Genomic DNA, 19,907 nt, shown 5'->3' with positions numbered 1-19,907 from the left:
ACGGTCCCAAGAAACAGGATGAGAAAGAAATTAGGGAAACAACCTGTTTCATAATAGTCACAAAAAATACATTGGTCTGACTCTAACCAAGTAAGTGAAAGATCTATAGGACAAAATGTCATGTCTCTGAAGAAAGAAATTGAAGATCTCAGAAGATGAAAAGATCCAATGACCATCATTCCAAAAGCAATCTACAGATTCAATTCAATCCCCATGGAAATTCCAACTCAATTCTTCATAGAGTTAGAAAGAGCAATTTGCAAATTCATTTGGAATAACCAAAAATCCAGAATAGTGAAAACTATCCTCAATATTAAAAGAACTTCTGGGTAAATCAGTATCCCTAACCTCTAACTGTATTACAGAACAAACTGTTTGGTACTGGTACAGAGACAAGAAGATAGATTAATGAAATAGAAGTGAAGACCCAGTAATGAACCCCCACACCTATGGTCACTAATCTTTGACAAAGTAGCTAAAACCACACAGTAGAATAAATACAGCATTTTCAACAGAGGGCGCTGGTTCAACTGGTGGTGAGCATGTAGAAGAATGCAAATCAATGCATTCTTGTCTCCCTGTAGAAAGCTCAAGTCCAACTGGATCAAGGACCTCTGCATAAAAACATATAAAATGAATCTAATAGAAGAGAATCTGGTGGAAAAGCCTCTAACATATGGACACAGGGGAAAATTTCCTGAGCAGAACACCAATGGCTTATGCTCTAAGATCGAGAATGGACAAATAGGACCTCATAAAACTGCAAAGCTTCTGTCGTGCAAAGGACACTGTCATTAGGACAAAATGACCACCTATAGATCGTATATCTGATAGAAGGCTAATGTCCAGTGTATACTAATATCTCAAGAATTTAGTCTCAAGTGAATCATATAATCCTATCAAAATATGGGGTACAGAGCTAAACAAAGAATTTTCAATTGAGGAATATTGGATGGAAGAAAAGCAACTAAAGAAATGTTCAATATTTCTAGTCATCAGGGAAATGCAAATTAAAACAACCCTGAGATGCCACTACACACCAGTCAGAATGGCTAAGTTCAAATACTTAGGTGACGGCAGATGGTGTCAAGGATGTGAGAGAAAGGGAATACTCCTCCCTTGTTGGTGGGATTGCAGGCTGTTACATCCACTTGGAAATCAGTCTGGATGTTCCTCCAAGAACTGGACATAGTACTACTTGAGGACTCAGGTATACAACCCCTGTGCATATACTCTAAAGACAGTCAAACATATGAAAAGGACAAATGTTCCACTATGTTCATAGCAGCCTTTTTTTTTAAAATAATAGCCAGAAGCTGGAAACAACCCAAATGTCCCTCGATAAGTAATTGATGCAGAAAACATGATACATTTACACAATGGAATGCTGCTTAACTATTAAAAACAATAACTATAAATAGGAAAATGGATGAAACTAGAAAATATCATCCTGAGTGAGGTATCCCAATTATAAAAAACACTCATTGTACATATTCACTGATAAGTAGATATTAGCCCAAAAGCTTGGCATACCTAAGATACAATTCACAGACCACATGAAGTTCAAGAAGAAGGAAGACAAAAGTGTAGAAGCTTCAGTTTTGCTTATAAGGGAGAACAAAATACTCACAAGAGGAAATATGTAGACAAAGTTCGGAGCAGACGTTGAAGGAAAGGCTATCCAGAGATTGTCACAGCTGGGATCCATTCCTTATACAACCACAAATGCCAGACAATATTGTGTATGCCAAGAAGTACATGCTGACAGGAACCTGATATAGCTGTCTCCTGAGAAGCTCTGAAAACCACAGAGACAGACACTAGCAGCCAACCATTGAACTGGGAATGGGGTCCCCAATGGAACATTATAAGAAAGGACTGAAGGAGCTGAAGGGGTTGGAAACCGCATTAGAAATATATATCAACCAACCAGATACCCCACGGCTCCCAGACAATAAACCACCAATCCAAGAGTACACAGGGATGGACCTATGGCTCCAGCAGCATATGTAGAAGAGGATGGCCTTGTTGGGCTACAATAGCAAGAGAGGCCCTTATTCCTGCTAAGACTCGATGCCCCATGGTAGGGAAATGTCAGAGCAAACAGGTGGGTGGTAGTGGGTAGGTTAGTGAGGGGCACCTTTATAAAAGCAGGGGTAGGGGAGATGGGATAGCAGATTTTTATTTACACTTGTAATATAAAATTTAAAAATCCAATTTTAAAAAAAGAAAGAAAAGAAAAGAGAAGTTTATTAATGGAATAGAAATGAAAACCAAGAAATAAGCCCACACACCAATGGACACTTGATTTTTGACAAAGCTGCCAAAACCATAAATGGTAAAAAGAAGGCATCTTCAGTAAATGGTGCTTGTTTAATACAGGAACACATGCCCCCCAATCCCACCACCCAGCTACAGACAGCACTGCCTGCCTTGCAGGACTTCTACTCTATCATAGGTCACAGAGCTCTACCTTTCTCCAAAACAGCAAGATCCATCCAGTCAGGGAAACTCAGGAGAGGTAGCAGGAGAGATAATCAAATAGAAAGAGGTAAACACAAGAACACAGGCAACAGAAATGTAATTTGCCATCATCAGAACCCACTTCTCCAACACAAGAATTGCTGGATACACTAACACAGCTCAAAAGCAAGATTATGACCTAAATTCCCATCTCATGAAGATGATTGAGACCTTTAAAAAGGACATAAATAACTCACTTAAGGAAACACAGGCAAACAAGTATAAACCCTTAAAGAAGAAATAAATTTCTTATAGGAATATATTAAAAAAGAAATATAATCAAACAGGACAAGGGATTGAACAAAACTATCCAAGACATGAAAATGTTATTAGAAACAATAAATAAATCTCAAAAGTTGGACATCATGGAAATGGTAAACCTACAAAAGAAATCAGGATGCTTATCAACAGAATATAAGTGATAGAAGAAAGAAAGTCAAACATAGAAGATACCATAGCAGATATTGACACAATTGTTAAACAAAATAGAAAACGTAAAGAGTTCCTAATCCAAAACATCCTGGAAATTCAGGAAAAAGTGAAAAGACCAAACCAAAGAATAATAGTAATAGAAGATATTGACAATTCCCAGTTCAAAGGGCCAGAAATTTTTTTTCAATAAAATCATAGAAGAAAACTTCTCTAACCTAAAGAATGATATGGTAATAAATGTACAAGAAGCCTACAGGATAGAAAATAGATTGGATCAGAAAACAAAATCCTCCTATCACATAGCAATAACAACATTAAATGCACAGAATAAAGAAAGAATATTAAAAGCAACAAAGGAAAAAGTTCAAGTAACATATAAAGCCCTATCAGAATTATACCATATTTCTTACCAGAGACTCTAAAAGCCATAAGTTCCTGGACAGATGTCATAAAGTTCCTAAGAGCACACAAATGCCAGCCCAGGATACTATATCAAGCAAAAGTCTCAATCACCATGTATAGAGAAAACAAGATATTCCATGACATAACCAAATTCAATATCTTTCTACTAATTCAGTCATACAGAGGATACTAGGAAAGAAGCTCCAACAAAGTGAGGGAAACTATACCCAACATGATGCAAGAAATTAATCACCTCACAACAAACAAAAGAAGAGAATCATACCTATATAAAACCACCCCAACAACAAAAATAACAGGAATTAATAATCACTGTTCTGAAATATCTCTCAACATTGATGGACTCCCCAATTAAAAAACATAAGCTAACAGACTAGGTATGTAAACGGCATCCAGAATTTTGGTGCTTACAAGAAACACACCTCAGTGACAAAGACAGATACTACCTTAGTGAAAAAGCCTGGGAAACCTTTTCTAAGCAATGAAAGAAGCTGGAGTAGCCATTCTAATATCCAATAAAGAAGACTTTCAATCAAAATTTATCAAAAAAAGATAAATAAGGACACTTTATACCCATCAAAGAAAAATCTAGCAAGATGAACTCTATGCCTCAAGTACAAGGACATCTATATTCATGAAAGAAACTTCACTAACCTCAAAACATATATTGAGTCTCACGTAATAATAGTGGGAGAATTAAATACTCCACTCCCAACAATGCCAGGTCATTGACATAGTAAAGCTAATAGAAGTTATGAACAAAACTGTGGGGCTCTGGCTTTGGGGAGGGGGGCTCTCCACAGTGATCTCTTGTCCAGCTAGGTGCACGGGTTCAGGTGAGGGGAAGAGAGCTCAGCAGGGAGGGAGAATTGTTTCTGCCACTTCAGTTCCTGGTTCTGCTCCTTTCTGTTGCTGCCACTTCTGTTACTCAGGCCCGGCTGAGCCAGCAAGAGACTGACTAGCTGGTAGAGGGGTGCAGAGGAGCTTCTGGTAGCGATTTCGGGAAAGCAGATCTCTTGCCCAGGTAGTGGTGTTACAGGTCTTATTACAAACAATGGAATGATTCCTGCACACTTTTAATCCTGAACATGACTCTTAAATACAGTTTTTTGTATGGGTCAGTGTCTGACAGCAGGTACTTCCTATTGGTTCAGCCTGAGAGCTTGGGAAGACCACATCTACATATTCAGGGGCACGGTCCTGTCTCTACAACTGATATGTCTTGAGCCTACACGCCCTGTGGTCCCATCCTCACCTATGGAGGAGGGGCTTGGGGCGTTATCCTCTGTGACTGATCTGTCTTGGGCCTATATAACCTGTGGTCATATCCTCGCATGTGGAGGAGGGGCTTGGGGCATTGTTCTACATGACTGGTCTGTCATAAACCTCTCTAAAGAGATTTGTGGAGGGCTGTGGGGGGCTGCAGATAGTGAGGCCTTGATCTGAGAGGCTAGGAATGCACCTGCCATCCTTATTAGGGTTTCTGGAGATTTGACCTCTCTCGACAAGGAATCAGGGTACTTTTCACAGCCCACACAAAATGATTTGACAAATATACACAGAATATTTCACTATAAAACAAAAAATTTACCTTCTTCTCAGCCCCACATGGTATCTTCTTCAAAACTGAACATATATTCACACAAAAATCAAGCCTCAATAGATTCAAGACAAGTGAAATATTTCCATGCATTCTATCAGATCACTATGACTAAGGCTGAACTTTAATAACAACAAGAGGAAGCAACATACTAATGGAAATTGAACAACTCTTTACTCAATGATAAGTTGGTCATGGAAGAAATAATGAAAGAAATTAAAGACTTTTTAGAATTCAATGAAAATGAAGATACAGCATAGCCAAACTAATGGGACACAATGAAAGCAGTGCTAAGACGAAAATTCATAGCACTAAGTGCCATTGTGAAGCAATTGGAGAGATCCTACACTAACAACTTAACAGCATACCTGAAAGCCTTAGAACAAAAAGAAACAAATAAAACAACTAGGAGTAGATGGCAAGATATAATCAAACTCAGGACAGAAATCAACCAATTGGAAACAAAGAGAATGACTGAAAGAATCAACAAAACAAAGAAATCATTCTTTGAGAAAATCAACAAGATAAATAAAGTCTTAACTAAACTAACTACAGGGCACAGGGACATTATCCAAATTAACAAAATGAAGGAAAAAGGAGACATAATAAGAGAAACTGAGAAAATTTTTAAAAATTACCAGAACTTACTATAAAAGCATATAATCAAAAAACTCAAAAAGCTAGATGAAATGAATGAGATTTTAAAGAGCTATCACTTACCAAAATTAAATCATGATCAGGTAAACTCTCTAAACAATACTATAGCATCTAAGGAAATATAAGCAGTCATTAAAAACCTCTCAACCAAAAAAAGCCCACATGGTTTTACTACAGAATCTGACCATACAATCAAAGGAAAACCAATAGCAATATTTTTACACCATTCCACAAAATAAAATAAAATGTACACTATCTTAATCATTCTATGAAGCCATAGTTACTCTGATACATCATTCACACAAAGACTCAACAAATAAAGAGAACCTCAGGCCAGTTTCCCTGATAAACATTATTGCAGATATACTCTGTAAAATACTCACGACCAAATTCAACCCATCAACATCAACACCATCATTCATCAGGATCAAGTAGGCTTCATTCCACAGATTCAGGGATGGTTTGATATATGAAAATCCATCGAAGACACCTCCCAGACCTGAAGGAAACTGGTCAACAGTTCTCTGCACCCAAATACCATGGGAGGGAGAGCTAAACCTTCAGAGGGGCAGGCACGCCCCGGAAGCCAGAAGAGACTACACTCTGCCCCAAATTTCTGACTCCAGAGGAAAACAACTAACACCATCTAGGACATCTGTGCACAGGGGTTCAGGGAAAAGGTGGCACAGGCCCTCCTGGTTGCCGCCCTCACTGAGAGCTCAAAAGCAGCCCCCCAAAATCAACTTGAGCCACGGGACCACAGGTAAGACCAACTATTCTGCTCCAAGTGACCTGTCTGGTGGACTCAGGACACAGGCTCACAGGAACAGCTGAAGACCAGTAGACAGGAAAGACTACATGAACGAAAGCAGAACACTCTGTTCCCATATCTAGCTGAAAGAAAACAGGAAAACAGGTCTACAGCACTCCTGAGACACAGGCCTATAGGACAGAATAGCCACTGTAAGAAATATCAGAACAAGGTAACACAAGAGACAACCTGATGGCAAGAGGCAAGCACAGGAACCCAAGCAACAGAAACCAAGACTACATGGCATCATTGGAGCCCAATTCTCCCACCAAAGTAAACACTGAATATCCAAACACACCAGAAAAGCAAGATCTAGATTTAAAATCGCATTTGATTATGATGCTGGAGGACTTCAAGAAAGACATGAAGAACTCTCTTAGAGAAACACAGGAAAACATAAATAAACAAGAAGAAGCCTATAGAGAGGAATCACAAAAATCCCTGAAAGAATTCTAAGAAAACACAATTAAACAGGCCAAGAAATTAAAAATGGAAATAAGAGCAATAAAGAAAGGGCACAGGGAAACAACCCTGGATATTGAAAACCAAAGGAAGAGACAAAGAGCCGTAGATACAAGCATCACCAGCAGAATACAAGTGATAGGAGAGTGAATCTCAGGAGCAGAATGCCATAGAAATCATCGGCACAACTGTCAAAGATAATGTAAAATGGAAAAAGCTACTGGTCCAAAATATACAGGAAATCCAGGACTCAATGAGAAGATCAAACCTAAGGATAATAGATATAGAAGAAAGTGAAGAATCACAACTCAAAGGACCAGTAAATATCTTCAACAAAATCATAGAAGAAAACGTCCCTAACCTAAAGAAATAGAAGCCCATAACATAAAAGAAGCCTACAGAACTCCAAATAGATCGGACCAGAAAAAAAAAAAAAAACTTCTCCCATCACATAATAGTCAAAACAACAAATGCACAAAATAAAGAAATAATATTAAAAGCAGTAAGGGGAAAAGGTCAAGTAACATATAAAGGCAGACCTATCAGAATTACACCAGACTTCTCACCAGAGACTATGAAAGCCAGAAGATCCTGGACAGATGTCATACAGACCCTAAGAGAACACAAATGCCAGCCCAGGTTACTGTATCCTGCAAAACTTGCAATTAACATAGATGGAGACACAAAGATATTCCATGACAAAACCAAATTTACACAATATCTTTCTACAAATCCAGCACTACAAAGGATAATAAATGGTAAAGCCCAACATAAAGAGGCAAGCTATACCCTGGAAGAAGCAAGAAACTAATCATCTTGGCAACAAAACAAAGAGAAGAAAAGCTCACAACATAAACTCACAACCAAATATGAATATAACGGGAAGCAATAATCACTATTCCTTAATATCTCTCAACATCAATGGCCTCAACTCCCCAATAAAAAGACATAGATTAACAAACTGGATACACAATGAGGACCCAGCTTTCTAGTGCCTACAGGAAATGGACCTCAGAGACAAAGACAGACACTACCTCAGAGTGAAAGGCTGGAAAACAACTTTCCAAGCAAATGGTCTGAGGAAGCAAGCTGGAGTAGCCATTCTAATATCGAATAAAATCGATTTTCAACTAAAAGTCAACCAAAAAATAAGGAAGAACATTTCATATTTATCAAATTAAAAATCCACCAAGATGAACTCTCAATCCTAAATATTTATGCTCCAAATACAAGGGCACCTACATACATAAAAGAAAACTTACTAAAGCTCAAAACACATATTGCACCTCACACAATAATAGCAGGAGATTTCAACATCCCACTCTCATCAATGGACAGGTCATGGAAACAAAATTAAACAGAGACATAGACATATTAAGAGAAATCATGAACTAAATGGACATAACAGATATTTATAGAACATTCTATCCTCAAACAAAAGGATATACCTTCTTCTCACCACCTCATGATACTTTCTCCAAAACTCACCATATAATTGGTCTTAAAACAGTCCTCAACAGATACAGAAAGATAGAAATAATCCCATGTGTCCTATCAGACCACCACGGCCTAAAGCTGGTCTTCAATAACAATAAGGGAAGAATGCTCCCATATACATGGAAATTGATCAATGCTCTACTCAATGAAAACCTGGTCAAGGAAGAAATAAAGAAAGAAATTAATGGCTTCTTAGAATATAATGAAAATGAAGGTACAACATAGCCAAACTTATGGGACACAATGAAAGCTGTGCTAAGAGGAAAACCCATAGCTCTGAGTGCCTGCAGAAAGAAACAGGAGAGAGCATATATCAGCAGCTTGACAGCACACCTAAAAGCTCTAGAACAAAAAGAAGCAAAAACACCCAGGAGGAGTAGAAGGCAGGAAATAACCAAATTCAGAGCTGAAATCAACCAAGTAGAAACAAAAAGGACCATAGAAAAAATCAACAGAACCAAAAGTTGGTTCTTTGAGAAAGTCAACAAGACAGATAAACCTGTAGCCAGACTAATGAGAGGACAGAGAGAGTGTGTTCAAATTAACAAAATCAGAAATGAAAAGGGAGACATAACTACAGAATCAGAGGAAATTCAAAAAATCATCAGATCCTACTACAAAAACCTATATTCAACAAAACTTGAAAATCTGCAGGAAACTGACAATTTCCTAAACAGATACCATGGACCGAAGTTAAACCAGGAACAGATAAACCATTTAAACAACCCCATAACTCCTAAAGAACGAGAAGCAGTCATTAAGGTTCTCCCAACCAAAAAGAGCCCAGGTCCAGAGGGATTCAGTGCAGAATTCTAACAGACCTTCATAGAAGACCTCATACCAATACTATCCAAATGATTCCACAAAATTAAAACAGATAGAGCGCTACTGAATTCCATCTATGAAGCCACACTTACTCATATAACAAAAAGCACACAAAGACCCAACAAAGAAAGAGAACTTCAGAACAATTTCCCTTATGAATATCGACGCAAAAATACTCAATAAAATTCTGGGAAACCGAATCCAAGAGTACATCAAAATAATCATCCACCATGATCAAGTAAGCTTCATTCCAGGCATGCAGGGATGGTTTAATATATGGAAAATCATCAATGTGATACATTATATAAATAAACTGAAAGGACAAAACCACATGATCATTTCATTAGATGCTGAGAAAGCATTTGACAAAATTCAACACCCCTTCATGATAAAAGTCCTGGAAAGAATAGGAATTCAAGGCCCATACCTAAACATAGTAAAAGCCATAAACAGCAAACCAGTAGTTAACATTAAACTAAATGGAGAGAAACTTGATGCAATCCCACTAAAATCAGGGACTAGACAAGGCTGCCCACTCTCTCCCTACTTATTTAATATAGTTCTTGATTCTAGCCAGAGCAATTAGACAACAAAAGGAGATCAAGGGGATACAGATTGGAAAAGAAGATGTCAAAATATCACTATTTGCAGATGATATGCTGTTTAAACGATCCCAAAAGTTCCACCAGAGAACTACTAAACCTGATAAACACCTTAATCAAAGTGGCTGGGTATAAAATTAACTCAAATAAATCAGTAGCCTTTCTCTACACAACAGAGAAATAAGCCCAGAAAGAAATTAGGGAAATGACACCCTTCATCCTAGTCCCAAATAATATAAAATACCTCAGTGTGACTTTAACCAAGCAAGTAAAAGATCTGTATGTTTAAAACTTCTGGCCTCTTAAGAAAGAAATTGAAGAAGACTTCAGAAGATGGAAAGACCTCCCATGCTCATGGATTGGCGGGATAAATAGAGTAAAAATGACCATTTTACCAAAAATGAACTACAGATTCAATGCAATCCCCATCAAAGTACCAATCCAGTTCTTGAGAGATTTAGACAGAACAATCTGCAAATTCATCTGGAATAACAAAAATCCCAGGTTAGCTAAAACTATCCTCAACAGTAAAAGGATTTCTGGGGGAATCACTATCCCTGAACTCAAGCCGTATTACGGAGCAATAGTGATAAAAACTGCATGGTATTGGTACAGAGACAGACAGATTGACCAGTGGAATAGAATTGAAGACCCAAAAATGAACCCACACACCTATGGTCACTTGATTTTTGACAAATGAACCAAAACCATCCATGTGAAAAAAGATAGCATTTTCAGCAAATTGTGCTGGTTCAACTGGAGGTCAACATATAGAAGAATGTAGATCCATCCATCCTTATCACCCTGTACAAAGGTTAAGTCCAAATGGATCAAGGACCTCCATATCAAACCAGATACACTCAAACTAATAGAAGAAAATGTGGGGAATCATCTCAAACACATGGGTACTGGAGAAAATTTCCTGAACAAAACACCAATGGCTTATGCTCTAAGATCAAGAATTGACAAATGGGATCTCATAACACTGCAAAGCTTCTGTAAGGCAAAGGACACTGTGGTTAGTACAAAACGGCAACCAACAGATTGGGAAAAGATCTTTACCAATCCTACAACAGATAGAGGGCTTATATCCAAAATATACAAAGAACTGAAGAAGTTAGACTGCAGGAAGACAAATAACCCTATTAAAAATGGGGTTCAGAGCTAAACAAAGAATTCTCAGCTGAAGAATTCCAAATGACTGAGAAACACCTAAAGAAATGTTCAACATCTTTAGTCATAAGGGAAATGCAAGTCAAAACAACCCTGAGATTTCACCTCACACCAGAGAGAATGGCTAAGATCAAAAACTCAGGTGACAGCAAATGCTGGTGAGGATGTGGAGAAAGAGGGACACTCCTCCATTGTTGGTGGGATTGCAGACTTTTGCAACAATTCTGGAAATCAGTCTGGAAGTTCCTCAGAAAATTGGACATTGAACTACCTGAGGACGCAGCTATACCTCTCTTGGGCATATACCCAAAAGATGCCCCAACATATAACAAAGACACATGCTCCACTATGTTTGTAGCAGCCTTATTTATAGTAGCCAGAAGCTGGAAAGAACCCAGATGCCTTTCAACAGAGGAATGGATACAGAAAATGTGGTAAACCTACACAATGGAATGTTACTCAGCTATCAAAAATAATGACTTTATGAAATTCATAGTCAAATGGGTGGAACTGGAAAATATCAATCTGAAGGAGGTAACCAAATCACAAAAAAACACACATGGTATGTATGCATTGATAAGTGGATATTAGCCCAAATGCTTGAATTACCCTAGATCCACAGAACACATGAAACTCAAGAAGGATGACCAAAATGTGAATGCTTCACTCCTTCTTTAAAAGAGGAACAAGAATACACTTGGCAGGGAGTAGGGAGGCAAAGTTTAGAACAGAGGCAGAAGGAACACCCATTCAGAGTCTGCCCCACATGTGGCCCATACTTATACAGCCACCCAATTAGACAAGATGGATAAAGCAAAGAAGTGCACGCCGACAGGAACTGGATGTACATCTCTCCTGAGAGACACACCCAGATTACAGCAAATACATAGGCGAATGCCAGCAGCAAACCACTGAACTAAGAACGGGACCCCCTTTGAAGGAATCAGAGGAAGGACTGGAGGGGCTTGAAAGGGCTCTAGACCCCATATGAACAACAATGCCAACCAACCAGAGCTTCCAGGGACTAAGCCACTAACCAAAGACTATACATGGACAGACCCTGGCCTCAAACTCATAGGTAGCAAAGAATAGCCTAGTAAGAGCACCAGTGGAAGGGGAAGCCCTTGGTCCTGCCAAGACTAAACACTCAGTGAAAGTGATTGTTGGGGGGACAGTTGTAATGGGGGGAGGATGGGGAGGGGAATACCCATACAGAAGGGAGGCGTTAGGGGCATGTTGGCCTGGAAACCAGGACAGGGAATAACAATCGAAATGTAAATAAGAAATACTCAAGTTAATAAAGATGGAAAAATAAGCTTCAAAAAATGTATAAAATTGGATAAAGACATTTGTTAAAATATTGGTATGAAATATTACCTTTTTTTTTATTAACTTGAGTATTTCTTATATACATTTCGAGTGTTATTCCCTTTCCCGGTTTCCGGGCAAACATCCCCCTCCCCCCTCCCCTTCCTTATGGGTGTTCCCCTCCCAAACCTCCCCCCATTGCCGCCCTCCCCCCAACAGTCTAGTTCACTGGGGGTTCAGTCTTAGCAGGACCCAGGGCTTCCCCTTCCACTGGTGCTCTTACTAGGATATTCATTGCTACCTATGAGGTCAGAGTCCAGGGTCAATCCATGATTAGTCTTTAGGTAGTGGTTTAGTCCCTGGAAGCTCTGGTTGCTTGGCATTGTTGTACATATGGGGTCTCGAGCCCCTTCAAGCTCTTCCAGTTCTTTCTCTGATTCCTTCAACGGGGGACCTATTCTCAGTTCAGTGGTTTGCTGCTGGCATTCGCCTCTGTATTTGCTGTATTCTGGCTGTGTCTCTCAGGAGCGATCTACATCCGGCTCCTGTCGGTCTGCACTTCTTTGCTTCATCCATCTTGTCTAATTGGGTGGCTGTATATGTATGGGCCACATGTGGGGCAGGCTCTGAATGGGTGTTCCTTCTGTCTCTGTTTTAATCTTTGCCTCTCTATTCCCTGCCAAGTGTATTCTTGTTCCCCTTTTAAAGAAGGAGTGTAGCATTCATATTTTGATCATCCGTCTTGAGTTTCGTTTGTTCTAGGCATCTAGGGTAAATCAAGCATTTGGGCTAATAGCCACTTATCAATGAGTACATACCATGTGTGTTTTTCTGTGATTGTGTTAGCTCACTCAGGATAATATTTTCCAGTTCCAACCATTTGTCTATGAATTTCATAAAGTCATTGTTTTTGATAGCTGAGTAATATTCCATTGTGTAGATGTACCACATTTTCTGTATCCATTCCTCTGTTGAAGGGCATCTGGGTTCTTTCCAGCTTCTGGCTATTATATATAAGGCTGTGATGAACAAAGTGGAGCACGTGTCTTTTTTATATGTTGGGGCATCTTTGGGGTATATGCCCAAGAGAGGTATAGCTGGGACCTCAGGTAGTTCAATGTCCAATTTTCTGAGGAACCTCCAGACTGATTTCCAGAATGGTTGTACCAGTCTGCAATCCCACCAAAAATGGAGGAGTGTTCCTCTTTCTCCACATCCTCGCCAGCATTTGCTGTCACCTAAGTTTTTGATCTTAGTCATTTTTACTGGTGTGTGGTGAAACCTCAGGGTTGTTATGATTTGCATTTCCGTAATGACTAAAGATGTTGAACATGTCCATAGGTGTTTCTCAGCCATTTGGCATTCCTCAACTGTGAATTTTTGTTTAGCTCTGAACCCCATTTTTAATAGGGTTATTTGTCTCCCTGCGGTCTAACTTCTTGAGTTCTTTGTATATTTTGGATCTAAGGTCTCTATCTGTTGTAGGATTGGTAAAGATCTTTTCCCAATCTGTGGGTTGCCGTTTTGTTGTAACCACAGTGTCCTTTGCCTTACAGAAGCTTTGCAGTTTTATGAGATCCCATTTGTCGATTCTTGATCTTAGAGCATAAGCCATTGGTGTTTTGTTCAGGAAATTTTTTCCAGTGCCCATGTGTTCCAGATGCTTCCCTAGTTTTTCTTCTATTAGTTTGAGTGTTTCTGGTTTGATATGGAGGTCCTTGATCCACTTGGACTTAAGCTTTGTACAGGGTAATAAGCATGGATCGATCTGCATTCTTCTACATGTTGACCTCCAGTTGAACCAGCACCATTTGCTGAAAATGCTATCTTTTTTCCATTGGATGGTTTTGGCTCCCTTGTCAAAAATCAAGTGGCCATAGGTGTGTGGGTTCATTTCTGGGTCTTCAATTCTATTCCATTGGTCTATCTGTCTGTGTCTGTACCAATACCATGCAGTTTTTATCACTATTGCTCTGTAATAGTGCTTGAGTTCAGGGATACGATTCCCCCTGAAGTCCTTTTATTGTTGTGGATAGTTTTAGCTATCCTGGGTTTTTTTGTTATTCCAGATGAATTTGAAAATTGTTCTGTCTAACTATTTGAAGAATTGGATTAGTATTTTGATGGGGATTGCATTGAATCTGTAGATCGCTATTGGTAAAATGGCCATTTTTACTATATTAATCCTGCCAATCCATGAGCATGGGAGATGTTTCCATCTTCTGAGGTCTTCTTCAATTTCTTTCTTCAGTGTCTTGAAGTTCTTATTGTACAAATCTTTTACTTGCTTGGTTAAAGTCACACCGAGGTACTTTATATTATTTGGGACTATTATGAAGGGTGTCGTTTCCCTAATTTCTTTCTCGGCTTTTTTCTCTTTTGTGTAGAGGAAGGCTACGGATTTATTTGAGTTAATTTTATACTCAGCCACTTTGCTGAAGTTGTTTATCAGCTTTAGTAGTTCTCTGGTGGAACTTTTGGGATCACTTAAATATACTATCATATCATCTGCAAGTAGTGATATTTTGACTTCTACTTTTCCGATCTGTATCCCCTTGACCTCCTTTTGTTGTCTGATTGCTCTGGCTAGAACTTCAAGAACTATATTGAATAAGTAGGGAGAGAGTGGGCAGCCTTGCCTAGTCCCTGATTTTAGTGGGATTGCTTCAAGTTTCTCTCCATTTAGTTTAATGTTAGCAACTGGTTTGCTGTATATTGCTTTCACTATGTTTAGGTATGGGCCTTGAATTCCTATTCTTTCCAGGACTTTTATCATGAAGGGGTGTTGAATTTTGTCAAATGCTTTCTCAGCATCTAATGAAATGATCATGTGGTTTTGTTCTTTCAGTTTGTTTATATAATGGATCACGTTGATGATTTTCCGTATATTAAATCATCCCTGCATGCATGGGATGAAGCCTACTTGATCATGGTGGATGATTGTTTTGATGTGCTCTTTGATTCGTTTTGTTAGAATTTTATTGAGTATTTTTCCGTCGATATTCATAAGGGAAATTGTTCTGAAGTTCTCTTTCTTTGTTGGGTCTTTGTGTGGTTTAGGTATAAGAGGAATTGTCGCTTCATAGAAGGAATTCAGTAGGGCTCCATCTGTTTCAATTTTGTTGAATAGTTTGGATAATATTGGTATGAGGTCTTCTATGAAGGTCTGATAGAATTCTGCACTAAACCCATTTGGACCTGGACTCTTTTTGGTGGGGAGACCTTTAATGACTGCTTCTATTTCCTTAGGAGTTATGGGGTTGTTTAACTGGTTTATCTGTTCCTGATTTAACTTCGGTACCTGGTATCTGTCTAGGATCTATTATGAAGGGTGTCGTTTCCCTAATTTCTTTCTCGGCTTGTTTAGGAAATTGTCCATTTCCTGTTGATTTTCAAGTTTTGTTGAATATAGGCTTTTATAATAAGATCTGATGATTTTTTGAATTTCCTCTGTATCTGTAGTTATGTCTCCCTTTTCATTTCTGATTTTCTCAATTTGGACATACTCTCTGTGTCCTCTCGTTAGTCTGGCTAAGGGTTTATCTATCTTGTTGATTTTCTCAAAGAACCAACTTTTGGTTCTGTTGATTCTTTCTATGGTCCTTTTTGTTTCTACTTGGTTGATTTCAGCTCTAAGTTTGATTATTTCCTGCCTTCTACTCCTCCTGGGTGTATTTGCTTCTTTTTGTTCTAGAGCCTTTAGGTGTGCTGTCAAGCTGTTGATATATGCTTTCTTCTGTTTCTTTCTGCAGGCACTCAGAGCTATGGGTTTTCCTCTTAGCACAGCTTTCATTGTGTCCCATAAGTTTGGGTATGTTGTACCTTCATTTTCATTAAATTCTAAAAGTTTTTAATTTCTTTCTTTATTTCTTCCCTTGACCAGGTTATCATTGAGTAGAGCATTGTTCAATTTCCACGTGTATGTGAGCATTCTTCCCTTATTGGTATGGAAGACCAGTTTTAGGTCTGATAGCACGCATGGGATTATTTCTATCTTTCTGTACCTGTTGAGGCCCGTTTTTTGACCAATTATATGGTCAATTTTGGAGAAAGTACCATGAGGAGCAGAGAAGAAGGTATATCCTTTTGCTTTAGGATAGAATGTTCTATAAATATCCGTTAAGTCCATTTGTCTCATGACTTCTCTTAGTCTGTCTACGTCTCTGTTTAATTTCTGTTTCCATGATCTGTCCATTGATGAGAGTGGGGTGTTGAAATCTCCTACTATTATTGTGTGAGGTGCAATGTGTGTTTTGAGCTTTAGTAAGGTTTCTTTTACGCATATAGGTGCCCTCCCATTTGGGGCATAGATATTTAGGATTGAGAGTTCATCTTGGTGGATTTTTCCTTTGATGAATATGAAGTGTCCTTCCTTACCTTTTTTGATGACTTTTAGTTGAAAATTGATTTTATTTGATATTAGAATGGCTACTCCAGCTTGCTTCTTCTGACCATTTGCTTGGAAAGTTGTTTTCCAGCCTTTCACTCTGAGGTAGTGTCTGTCTTTGTCTCTGAGGTGTGTTTCCTGTAGGCAGCAGAATGCAGGGTCCTCGTTGAGTATCCAGTTTGTTAATCTATGTCTTTTTATTGGGGAGTTGAGGCCATTGATGTTGAGAGGTATTAAGGAATAGTGATTATTGCTTCCTGTTACATTCATATTTGGATGTGAGTTTATGTTTGTGTGCTTTTCTTCTCTTTGTTTTGTTGCCAAGACGATTAGGTTCTTGCTTCTTCTAGGGTATAGCTTGCCTCCTTATGTTGGGCTTTACCATTTATTATCCTTTGTAGTGCTGGATTTGTAGAAAGATATTGTGTAAATTTGGTTTTGTCATGGAATATCTTGGTTTCTCCATCTATGTTAATTACAAGTTTTGCAGGATACAGTAACCTGGGCTGGCATTTGTGTTCTCTTAGGGTATGTATGACATCAGTCCAGGATCTTCTGGCCTTCATAGTTTCTGGCGAAAAGTCTGGTGTGATTCTGATAGGTCTGCCTTTATATGTTACTTGACCTTTTTCCCTTACTGCTTTTAATATTCTTTCTTTATTTTGTGTATTTGGTGTTTTGACTATTATGTGACGGGAGGTGTTTCTTTTCTTGTCCAATCTATTTGGAGTTCTGTAGGCTTCTTGTATGCCTATGGGTATCTCTTTTTTTTAGGTTAGGGAAGTTTTCTTCTATGATTTTGTTGAAGATATTTACTGGTCCTTTGAGCTGAGAGTCTTCACTCTCTTCTGTACCTATTATCCTTAGGTTTGATCTTCTCATTGAGTCCTGGATTTCCTGTATGTTTTGGACCAGTAGCTTTTTCTGCTTTACATTATCTTTGACAGTTGAGTCAATGATTTCTATGGAATCTTCTGCTCCTGAGATTCTCTCTTCCATCTCTTGTATTTTGTTGGTGAAGCTTGTATCTACAGCTCCTTGTCTCTTCTTTTGGTTTTCTATATCCAGGGTTGTTTCCATGTGTTCTTTCTTGATTGCTTCTATTTCCATTTTTAATTCATTCAACTGTTTGACTGTGTTTTCCTGGAATTCTTTCAGGGATTTTGTGTCTCCTCTTTATGGGCTTCTACTTGTTTATTTATGTTTTCCTGGAATTCTTTCAGGGATTTTTGTGTCTCCTCTCTATGGGATTCTACTTGTTTATTTATGTTTTCCTGGAATTCTTTCAGGCATTTTTGCAATTCCTCTCTGTAGGCTTCTACTTGTTCTCTAAAGGAGTTCTTCACGTCTTTCTTGAAGTCCTCCAGCATCATGATCAAATATGATTTTGAAACTAGATCTTGCTTTTCTGGTGTGTTTGGATATTCCATGTTTGTTTTGATGGGAGAATTGGGCTCCGATGTTGCCATGTAGTCTTTCTTTCTGTTGCTAGTGTTACTTTGTTCTGCTATTTCTGACAGTGGCTAGACTGCCCCATAAGCCTGTGTGTCAGGAGTGCTGTAGACCTGTTTTCCTGTTTTCTTTCAGCCTGTTATGGGTACAGAGTGTTCTGCTTTCGGGCGTGTAGTTTTTCCTCTGTACAGGTCTTCAGCTGTTCCTGTGGGCCTGAGTCTTTAGTTCACAAGGCAGGTCACTTGCAGCAGAAAAGTTGGACTTACCTGTGGTCCCGAGGCTCAAGTTCGCTCGTGGGGTGCTGTCCATGAGCTCTCTGCTGCGGCAGCAACCAGGAAGATCTGCGCTGCCTTTCTGGGAGCTTCAGTGCACCAGGGTTCCAGATGGTTTTTGGTGTTTTCTTCTGGCGTCCGAGATGTGTGTGCAGAGTGCAGTCTCTTCTGGTTTCCCAGGCCTGTCTGCCTCTCTGAAGGTTTAGCTCTCCCTCCCAAGGGATTTGGGTGCAGAGAACTCTTTATCCGATCCGTTCCTTCCGGTTCCGTCGGTGTCTCAGGTGCAGGGGTCCTGCCGCTCCTGGGCCCTCCCCTACGGGAACCCAGAGGCCTTATACAGTTTCCTCTTGGTCCAGGGATGTGGGCAGGGGTGTGCAGTGTTGGTGGTCTCTTCTGCTCTGCAGCCTCAGGAGTTCCCTCCTGACCAGGCGGTGGGGTCTCTCTCCCACAGGGTCTGGGAGCAGAGTACTGCTACGGGCAGGGATCCGCGGGTTTGGGACTTCCGGTAAACACAGGAGGTGCCCGGTCCTAGAGGAATTCTGCCTCTGTGTGTCCCGAGTTCACCAGGCAGGTCTCTTGCAGCCGAAAAGTTGGTCTTACCTGTGGTGCCGAGACTCAAGTTTGCTCGCGGGGTGCTGCCCACGAGTTCTCTGTGGAGGCAGCAACCAAGAAGATCTGTGCCGCCCTTTCCGGGAGCTTCAGTGCACCAGGGTTCCAGATGGCGTTTGATGTTTTCCTCTGGCGTCCGAGATGTGTGTGCAGAGTGCAGTCTCTTCTGGTTTCCCGAAATATTACCTTTTTGATTTGGTTGTGTCTTTTGAAAAATCATTGCTAATTCCAACATCTCATAATTTATAGGCATGTGGGTTTGCTCTTATTTTATTTTATCTCAAATAGACTATCTTCTCTCTTGCTTCTTATATCTAGAAACTTCTGATTTTATGCTATACATTGTTAATTATCCATTATATCTTTGGGGAATTTATACTTTTTCGGGGTTGGGGATTTAGCTCAGTGGTAGAGCGCTTGCCTAGCAAGCGCAAGGCTATGGGTTCGGTCCCCAGCTCTGAAAAAAAATTATTCTTTTTCTTAAATATGCTGTTTGTTTTTTGTTTTACAATACAATTAAATTCCTGATATGTCATGGGAGTTTTTCTTACACCTATTACATTCACTGTTAAATTGTTATGTTGAACTTTAAATTTGATCAACATGTTAACTTTTATTCATAAACAGTACAACCACAACATGATATTCATAGTGGCCTTATTTGTGATAGCCAGAAGCTAGAAATATGTATTGTTCCCTTGTCCCCACATCCTTGTCAACATGTGTTGTTACCTGAGCTTTTGATCTTAGAAACATGAGTTGTTTCTAGCTTCTGGCTATCACAAATAAGGCCGCTATGAATAAAGTGGAACATGTGCATGTGTGGCATGGTGTGGCATCTTTTGGGTATATTTCCAAGAGTGATATTTCTGGGTCT

The sequence above is a fragment of the Rattus norvegicus genome, chromosome 4 (genome assembly GCF_021556685.1).
Source record: "Rattus norvegicus strain SHRSP/BbbUtx chromosome 4, alternate assembly SHRSP_T2T, whole genome shotgun sequence".
Taxonomy (NCBI): domain Eukaryota; kingdom Metazoa; phylum Chordata; class Mammalia; order Rodentia; family Muridae; genus Rattus; species Rattus norvegicus.
Note: the sequence above shows the minus strand (reverse complement) of the source record.